Source organism: Alosa alosa, chromosome 16 (assembly GCF_017589495.1).
Source record: "Alosa alosa isolate M-15738 ecotype Scorff River chromosome 16, AALO_Geno_1.1, whole genome shotgun sequence".
Taxonomy (NCBI): Eukaryota; Metazoa; Chordata; class Actinopteri; order Clupeiformes; family Clupeidae; genus Alosa; species Alosa alosa.
The window spans coordinates 26,156,980-26,167,576 of NC_063204.1; the positions used below are offsets into that span (position 1 = coordinate 26,156,980).

The following is a 10,597-nucleotide window of genomic DNA, read 5'->3' on the forward strand; positions in this document are numbered from 1 at the left end:
TCAGAGCCTTCATTTAAGTACACAAGTGCTTTCAGGTTGCAAGCTCTCAACAAGCCAATGGTATAATTCTGCAAAATAGGGAAATGAACACTACTTTACTTACATTTACAAATTAAGCATCTTAATGTTTACCATGTCTTACCATGCAACCCCCTTTGTTAAATGTTAAAAGAGATTTTTAGAACGCACTGATCTTCAATGTAAATCTATTCATGGGGTTGAAACAGGCAGTGCACCCCAAATGTGTCAATGTTAACTTTCAAATTCATGTCATGTCGGCAAGGTAAGACCTTTCAAAAAAAGTTAGCAGGTGCATGGCAAGGTCCGGTAGCTCATGGCCTAATATTGGATCACAGGTTTTCAAAGTGGGAGGCACAAAACAACTTCTCACTAACCTGGTCAATGGCAGCCATGATCTCCTCCCTTCCCTACTACACACAGCAGACAACCTTGTGCAGATGATGTCGAAGTTCTGACATTCTGACAACGTTATGAGGGGAGAGGAGATAGAAAGAACAACTAACAATACAACCCAGCATTTGGAAATACAGAAAGAATTACAATTAGCATATGGTATGGGTGTCTGCGACCAAAGTAACCATGAGCTAACCTGTAATACTTCAATAAATGAGACCTTGATGACACTCCGGTCTTGCGCTCCACATTTGCACTGCCACATAAAGGCCTGTGGGGAGATGAGAAAGTATATCAAACTCAACAAATTTACACTAAAATGTGTAAAACTATAATAATATTGGATCACAGAATCAATTCAGAATTTTAATAGAATTGAACTAGGAAGAAAACCTTTAATTAGATTGGCTTGTTTGTGATTTAATTAATTACTTGTTTGTGATTAACAAATCATTCAAACATTGAAGAGTAGGCAGCCTCTAGCATGTAAAATTTAAAATGATTTACCTCCTGAATATAGTGGTTGACAACAAATGTGTGTGCTTAAAATCGGCAAGTTTCCATGCAAGAAACTGCCATTTGCTTTGCTCTTTTAACTGATATATAAGCCGGATGAGAGCCAAGTAGCCTATGATGGCAATACAAAAATAACTAGACTGCATTTCCGGCGGGAACTGCGAAAGTGTGCTTGCCCTGGTCCGGTCACCAACGTGAGCAGACAGTGACATACGCTATGTTGAACCTGGCTTGATCCAAGCATTCTAACAGTGCCTTTCAGTGTTGGAGCAGTGGCAATACCTCAAAAGCGGGGTGAATGCGGTTCGTTGGATTTTACCTGTGGCCTGCCTTCGAATTTAGCTTCTATGACTAAAATCAGATCAATAAAATAAAACAATAGCAGTGATTGGCTGCAAAAATAAATAATGTCACGCGTCTTGCACCTCTCAAACTGGGCTATCATTGAAATTATGAAATATGACTAAGGCATTAAAATGCTGGATACTTTTTCACTGATTTATTTTAAAAATATGAGCTATGAGTGTGAATGTTATATATCCATCCCCTAATTCAGTTTTACTGGTTTATTTGACAAATAATCTATATGGATTTGCTCTATAAAGACCTTATGTCTGTTTGGGATTGTTTTGAGAGCCTATTGATGTATCTCAGAATAAAGGAATGTCCACAACATTAGTGATGTTTTTTTTTTGTGTGTGTGTGAATGTATTTTACTTAACTCATTGAATATAGCTGGATACTCATGAACGCATGTCTCTAATAGCCACAATAGGAGTAATTTTAGCAACACTGTATTTTGTGTGGCCCATAACGACCCAGTGGATCATGAAAATGTGCCAAAATTCACATTCCTTGCTTATTGTTGGTACATTAATCCCAGATTGCCACTTATCTGAGATGTAAGAGTTCAGTATAGGTTTAAGGTCTGGGGCAGGGATTTGACATTCTGTGACTTCTTCATTGAGGGATTGCTTAGCAGCACTGTCCGGTTTCTCATTTCCCCTCAGACCAACATGGCCTGGGACCCAGCAAAAACTACACTCAAGTTCTGGTTCTTTAGATCGTTCCTAGATTGATCAAGCTCAGCTTTGGTTGTACTTTTTATGACATTAAAGCCTACTGGAAAGATTTTTAATTGCAATTTAATTGAATGCAATTTACTTTTACGATTAAATAAAATTAATTTATCCCTCTCACCCATAGTTTTCTATTTATTTACAAATGTACATAGGCCTACTGTAATTACATTTATACATAGTTATTCTACTGATCTTTATACTATTCATCCTGCACATAGACTTATTCTTACTACTCTTATAATGTTGTTTCTGCACTGCAATGACACTGTTTCCACACTGCACATAGCTGTATGTTACATATCTGTTATATATTTGTCATATTGAATATCCATATTTATTCTGTTTTATTATATTCTGTTAATACACTGCATATATCTATATTATTATTTCTACTATTATAATGTTACTGCTACATCTACATACATTATTCTACTTATTGTATGAGATAACTGCTTATACACTGCACATATTTATATTTAATTCATATTACTCTAAACCACCTTCTGTAAATCAACTGTATACTGTCTACATTGCACTATATTTCTTGACCTGTCTCTGTATATTTCATCACCTTTCTATACTTTGCATCACATTGCATGCATACTGTAGCTACATGAATCACAGCTAAGATCCTTGGTTGCTATGAAGACCAGTCGTTCTAAATGGATGGTTGCTATGGCCAAAGGCCAGTTATCTCTGCCGTTGTCAAGCGGGCATATCCTAACTTTATCTTATTTTAAACATTTCTATTTTACTTAGCCTACTTCCATACAGTGACTCCCATTAAGAAGTGGCCACTTCATTCGCGCTTACCGTGATTCACGCAGCAACATTATTAAATTAATCTGTCACCATATGCCTATGCCAACGTTTGCAAAGAGGAGAATCTTTTAATTTGATTCACAATGAAACGTTACATTTAATGTACATGTAAACAATGAGTAGGCTAGTTTTGGTTGTTGTTGGTGGTGTTACTGCATCCCTTAGTTATGCCTACAATGCAAAATTGTTCCCTCGTGATGGATGCATTTCAAAACATCGCGACGTGAAATGCCACCACAAAACCTTGTTTGTGAATCGGTCTTATTAGGAGTCCTCGCTTAAGCTGTCACAGACTCAGGCGCTACTTTTAGGGCTAAAATGCTTCCTGAATTACTCTTAGTAAAAAAAAATAGGAGTCCTAAAGTTAAGAGTGACGAAGTTACGAGTACAAGCATCTCATATCAAATGACCATGGCATTACACTAAGCAACATAAATCTCATAACATTACAGCAACATCTCCTCCCTATGACCTAGCTAGCTAGCTTCTAGCCACACAAGAAATTAATGAAGGGGCACATTTATGCAGAGGTGGAAAAAGTATGAAAATATTGTACTCAAGTAAAAGTACCAATACTTTGATTAAATATTACTCAAGTACAAGTTAAAATACTGATCTGAAACTGTACTAAAGTAAAAGTAAAAAGTAGTTCATTTAAAATGTACTTTAAGTAAAAGTTACTTAGTTACTTTTTTTTTTTGTACCAGAAACCAGACTTTCTAATGAGGAGACACAGCACTAAAAAAATCCCCCATAGTAATGCATGGGGTTAGTTTGTAACGCCAATATGGCAGTTGTCTACACATATCACAACCCTTCCACGGCAAAACGTCGACATGTGAATACATTGAGCCAATCATGTGGTGTGTTGTAAAATACATTGAGCCAATCATGTGGTGTGCTGTGAAGACATCGCGGCCAATCATCTGTTGTGATCTTGCAGCTGGAGCAAGATTGGTGTCGTCAAGCCTTACGAACCGCATTTCTGCTGAAATAGATGCGATAAGTGCCCAAAAGCGTTGCAATATGGCCTGCCGAGTGGAGGGACTTGCCTAAAAGGACTTTGGTCCTAGCTGGAGTTGCTGCAGCCAGCAGCTAAGGCAGCAATGTTCATGCTCCCAGTGTGTAGGCGCCAGTAGCTGCAGCAACTTCGAGCTATAGGTAAAACCGATTGTTTCAGTTTTGTTCATACCGACAGTACTCAGTGACGTTGAGAAATGGAGATCTATGTGAAAAAATGTGAAAGAGTTCTCCTTTAAGTTTGAGCAGTAGTTGATTTTCAAAGTGCACTCATCCTTGATCGTTTTGCAGTAAACAGTAATCCAGCATGTGAAATGCCCCTCACAGGCAGCTGAGGCAGGCAGGCCAATGTTGAGTTGCAGACAGTTTTTAGATTTGGAAACGAGCAGAAGGTTCAGCACACATTAAAGGGCGACTTGGGGAAAGTGGGAAATATAGGGCCCCAATGGAGGAGAGGGCCCTTGAAAAGTGGAATACGGGGGGCACAACATTTTCACCAGGCATTAGTAATAACTCAGGTAATCCACAGGTAATTCAATTCAATTAAATTAAACAGTTCTGGAAGTAACTAAAGATCAGGATTCACAAGAGGGACCCCTGGAATCTGTTTAGAACAATGGGCCAAAATCACACCTGATACTGTGACTAATAAGATTTGTCATACAGGAAATGTCTTGAAGCTGTCATTACAAACAAAGGCTTTTCCACAAAGTATTGAAGAAATTTCAGTAGGCACGTTCAATACTTTTTTCCTGTGTCATTCCACTTTATTACACATAACTGTTATGTTTGGATTTTTTATGTGTGTTAATATAATGTGTGGTGAAAAAGTTGAATAGACTCACTAACCCTAACCCTAGGAAGTTCAGGCTAATTACTGAAAAAAAAATTAAGTGTTCAATACTTATTTCCACCATATATTTATTTTACCTGAATATTTTAACTTCCAAATTAAATGTAAAAATGACAGGACTGACTGGATTTTGTATACAAAACATAGTGAAAACTGTCTAAGGTCACTCTCACTCTCCCTTGCTAAAGAGCTAAATGGTTTAGTCCGCCTGCACGATAGTCTATCTTTTGTTTATTTAGTTGAGCATCGCTAGTAGTGGACCGCTAATTGTTGTGCTGCTGGTGCAATGTCTTTCTCCAAGAAAGCCAAGTCAGGTTACCAAAAACAAAGGCCGAAACAGGAAAAATAGACATCAAAATAAGGGGAAACAACTAATAAACTTCTTTCCAAAGAAAGGTGAGCACAAACGTCAAAACACGAAATCCCATGGTGTTTGCTTGAATAGGCTATCTCCGTAATCATTAGTGCTAAAACGAACTGAGACAACCCATTGAAATAGCGGAAAATACTGTACACTTTCATAGGTTAGGCTACACATGTAATCTGAGGCATCTCGTGATCCAGCTCCATCTCCATCACTTTCAGAAAGACTGCATGGCGCCAGCTTGATTCATGTGCTGTTGTAGGCTACATGCTGACCATTATCACTAGGCTTGTGGTTTAGGTGATTTATTTTCTCTCCCTTTCTGTTTTCGTTCGTTTTTACTCAAGTAACGGATGGGATTTTTGATGTAGCGAAGTACAATACTTCACTCAAAATGTAATCAAGTAAAATTTAAAATACCAATTTTATAAACTACTTAAAAATACAAAATACACAGAAAAACTACTCAATACAGTAACGTGAGTAAATGTATTTCGTTACTTTCCACCTCTGCATTTATGTGGACCACTACAACATGACTCATTATGTCTGTAACGTTAACTGTATAAAACACTTACTTTCATAAAGGAAGCACACCATCCAGCACATACACATGGAAACTGATATTTTAGGTACTTGGCCACGAACTCAAAATGTGTCTCTCTGAAGCTCTGTTCTAGAATCTTTGCTCTGAAGTCCATCCCCGTTGCTAAGCAACATCAAATAAACGAAATGACAGTCTTCCAGTATTAAATGTGTACGTGTGATTACGAATGGATGTGTGTGGTTTGCAATTAGAATAAACAAGAAATAACATTTCCAATAATTTCCCATGATAAATTATGTAATATTTGCACCTTCCTTACTTGTGAAGCTCACACCGTATTTCAAGTACACTAGTGAAATGTAATACAAGGTTGCCACCTAGCGTTCACATGTAGTCTATTTAACATTAACGTGACATTGCCTGCTTATTCTTTCGTCAACCACATGCTTTTAGGAAAACAATCTTTTTATCATAGTTCCCTCTTCAATGAGCGATTACAAGCTCGTTTTTGTAACAGAGATAGCTGTTTATTGTCCCTAGGTTTACAGAAACACCTATTCATATTAATACGTAGCCTATGGAGTGCTGCCGACCACTGTTCATTACGGCCCAGAATGCCTTGCATGTCTTTACAACAAAACAACCCAGTAAAACCTAATTTCCCATAAACATATGAATTTGCATACTTGTAACATTTTTAATAATACTCTCCCATCCTGCCGATTTCGTTTGGCTGTGACGGGCAAATGCTTTCGAAAATCAAAAATCCTTCCGCTAACATTTGTGAGGCTTGGTCCAAGGATAATGTACGTCAAGTTTAAGGGCGTTCGACCAAATTTGTGACCTGTGAAAATTTAGTTTCGCTTTCTGTTCAATCAATATGGCGGACGAACGGCACGCCCACCTGACGCCATCTTAGCGACCAACTTACACCGGTACTGACCGGACGTTTTAAAGTTGGAACGGTGTCTCTGTCTCAAAGGGCCTAGGCGCTAGGGCTGACAAAAAATTAGGGAGACGGGACAAATAATAATAAAACTTAAGAAGAACAATAAGTGTGCTGCTTTGCAAGCACACTTAATGACAAGTCTGATGTTCCTGCAACTGCTGTCCTTCAAAGATTGCAGCTACACGTGGCTAATGTTACAGAGAGACTAGGCAAGATGGCAGAGTTTGCTACACGAACATTAAAATGATTCAAATGTTTCTTGACGGACTTTAGAGTCTGCATCAACCCTAGCTAATTGTTCATGACACAGAAGGATAATTTGGTCAAACAGAGTGGGGTGCACCTACATTTAAACATTACATTTTTCAGATACTTATCCAACTATTAGTATTCACATAAACCCAGGCAGGGTTTGTATGGGGCTAACGTTAGCTTCTAGCTTATCTTAGCAGTTAAATACATGAAGTCATCCTGACCTTGGCACTTCTATGAACATTCAATTGTGATTTATATGAAATAACCCCATCAAGGCACCACCCCTGTCTATCTTCAGTAGGGAGTAAAACTAACCCGGGAAACATGATAGAATTCTAGCCTGAGATGACTTAACGTTAGCTCGCCAGCCACCATGACAGATTTAGTAGCTAACATTAGCTGCTCGAGTTTAGTAACACATTTACACTTACACATAAGATCTACTAAAATGATTATTCAAGTTGTTGTTACGACAAACTCGCTAAACTCAAAACAAAAACACTATGAACAGCCACAAATACATACCTTGCAATTACAGGATCCAAAAATGTTCCGTGAGCAAGCGAAGAAAAAATGGCGGACCTTCACTTTCTCAACCGTCTCTGGCGGAGTCCTCACCATGATCCTCATAAATTGTGAAATAATGCTACGGCAACCATAGAGGGACAAATTTCCTAATCTAATGCGTTTTGTTCAAGAAAGTTGTGTAGATTCAATGCAAACATGTTAAAAGAACCGTATGTAGGATTTTGGCCAAAACTGGTACTACAATCACTTTCAAAATACTGTAGAGCGGTGTACACCGCATATGTGGTAACTAGAGCAGAGCTGGCAACCCAGATGCCGAAACACTACTGACTTTGTGATTACTAGATAGGTGGAGGGTGGCGGATCAGGCTAAAACACAAATATGTAAACATCAACATCAGTTGAGGGCTGCAACTTCACTTTTTTAAATGACGATATCCTGGCCAGACTACTGTTGTCAGTGATATAAGTATTTGAAATTAGCATGATTTCCTAATGTCATAAAATCAGGGCCATTTTATGATTAATTGAATTACATTTCTTACATACGGTTCCTTTAAGTTAATCAGCAAAAACGCATTATTGATTTGAAATAACACAAACAACTCAATTTCACCTTAGAAACCTAATTTTGCTTTGTAAATCCTACGAAAGAGGATTTATTAAGATGAACAATAGTGAGATTTCATTTTTTTGAGTGTATGCAATCCTGTGTCATTTTAATGTAGCCCACGAAAATGTATGGTCACCGGTCAAGGATTGTAACAGCAGCACGCACGCTACTGCAAAATACACTTTTGTAGAACAAAACCAATCGCCTGAAACCACAGTTTTCAGCGCAGGCAAACCGCTGGATGGCTAAGCAGATTCACACCAATCGCGGTTGTGGATGCTGAAAAAATTAAACAAGCAATTGTGCATTATTTGCTTTGGGTAATATCACAGAAAAAGGCACACTCCCACCCTGTTCCACATTGACTAATAAATCATTCTAATTACTTACCGCAACCAGCGATAAAAGCTTTTTCTATGATTAATTTAGGCCTATTTTGATGAATTGCAAACAAGTCTCTCTTTAGCGCCCCTAGAGGAGATTTCCCCCCTCAAAACGTGGACTGGTTCACGTATGGGCAGGTCTGCAAAAACGTTGACAGAGTAACTTCCGTGCAATGAGACCAGGTTGATTCAAATACACATACACGCCATAACCTGACCCTAGCCAGATGAATGTCGTTCCGCTTAGCTCCGCCTAGCTTCACTCACATCCATCTGGGACCTCTTCCATTGAGAGTGATTTCTCCAACCAACTTTATGGTTTAGCCAATCAGGACGCAGGGCGGGAGTTTCATAGATGTGACATAGCGTAGAAGCGACTGTGAGTCTGTTATTAGCGTCACGGGTTGGCTTCGATGTGAGTGGTTGAAGTAGCACGTCAATAGATGACGGACAAGTGGCTTATTCAATCATATGCAAGCATTTTTTGATTAGGCCCAGCCTTCTGAAGCAACACTTCAATGGATCGGTTCCAGATGGATGAGTGGAGCTAGGCGGAGCGAAATTCATCTGGCTATTGCCAGGTTATACACGCCAGGCACCGGCTAGAAAAAGGTAGCGATGAAGTTTCTCAGACATTCATCATGACAGAGCCAGCGAAAAAGAAGCAAAAACTGAGAAAACAGTAAGGAAATTGCCAATACTAGTTTACCTTTAAACTTTCGTTTACAAAGACGTGAAACTCACCGAGTGGTCAGGGGTGTTCACTGATATGCTCAGGTGCGATAATGCACCTTTGCGTACACTTGCCAATACAAGCAAACCAGTGGCATTTCATTGAATACACAGAAGAAGCAGAAGATCGCTGTCTTGAAGTATTTTGCAGTTAAAAATGGGGCGATTTTGTGCAGTTCCGTATTGTGGGAAAATTCGTGGCAAAAAAAGTTGTCACAGACTTCCCTTTAACGATCCAGAAAGGGTAAAGTTGTGGCTGGAATTTCTGGGGTTGGATGTGAGTACACCTGTTGAGGATCTGCAGAAAGCTGATCACCTCTGCGGTCTGCATTTTACTAATGAGGACTTCGATGGACATTTTGTAACGTTACGTTTGTAACAGGCGGAAAATGAACTTATTTGTTATGTCCATAACCTGTCATGTTTACATCATATTACCACTCGGTGAGTTTCACGTCTTTGTAAACGAAAGTTTAATGCGTTTTAGAAAGATTGTTCCAGTGCACCTATGCAGCCTTTGTGGAGGTGGGGGGGTGCTACCACAGAAACCAAAAATTCTCAGGACAGCAGCATGTGTCCAAATTTCAATCTTAAACCTTCTATTTAATCATAAACTATCTGAAAACAGGGCTTTAAGTGTAAAATACCGAACTTGTCCTTTAAGAGTTGTTTTAGGACATGTTTGAGCATGCCTGTAGGCAGCCACTCTGACTAGTCAAAAGAGTCAGAAAAGTCGAGACAGAACCAATCGTCAAAATTTCGGTGTCCACCACTCTAGTTAATCCAAAACAAACCAGAAAAGGGACGCAAAGTGCTAAATACCGGAATTTTCCTTTAATGGGACATAAAATATATGTTTACAGTAAGTAAGAATGGTACATCTTTAAACTGCTCATATTAGTGTTGTTTTTAATATATCTACAGTAATGTGGCTTGCATGTTCTTCATCTAAGTGAAGAACCTTTTGACTACAGGATTTCATAGTAGCTGAGGGGTGATATATGATGGGGGTAATGAAACTATAATGATCCGATGAACCTGCCTGAAATCATATACACTCATGTGGCTCTGCAGATTGAATATCTCAAGGCTTCCCTTGGCTGCATAAGAGATGAGATGTCTTTTAAAATGGTGAAAAACCTTCAGACCTTCAGTAACATCAAATCAAAGCTCAAAGTCAAAGGCTTTGTGTGTGTGTGTGTGTGTGTGTGACTTTTGTGCATAACCTATGAGAGTGCCAAACTATATCATTTGAGGAGAGCCTCATGGGTTTTTGAAAAAATGTAAAAGAGCAGCTGAAAAAACAGAATGATTCCTGAGTGCATGCATATGTAATTGAAGTACAAGGTGTAGTTCATTATGTATGGTTTTGTATCGACATATGTGAAATGGTAGAAACATCTAAATTATTGTCTCTCATAGGGCCCAAATTTGCTAGCAGCGCCCCTGATGAGGACACTTGGGCTCGCACATGTTTGGAATGCTACACTGGAACCACAGCCCCCCCCCCCCCCCTATC

At 38.9% G+C, this 10,597-nt stretch overlaps 1 long non-coding RNA gene across 1 annotated transcript; it reads right to left on the reverse strand.

The window, feature by feature from the left end:
- Window positions 1–468: 468 nt before the first annotated feature.
- LOC125309754 lies at window positions 469–7,444 on the reverse strand. Its single transcript, XR_007196184.1, has 3 exons — window positions 7,348–7,444; window positions 611–685; window positions 469–480 (listed from the first exon to the last, which is right to left on the reverse strand). It is a non-coding gene; the product is annotated as an uncharacterized LOC125309754 (long non-coding RNA).
- Between the last annotated feature and the right edge of the window lie 3,153 nt (window positions 7,445–10,597).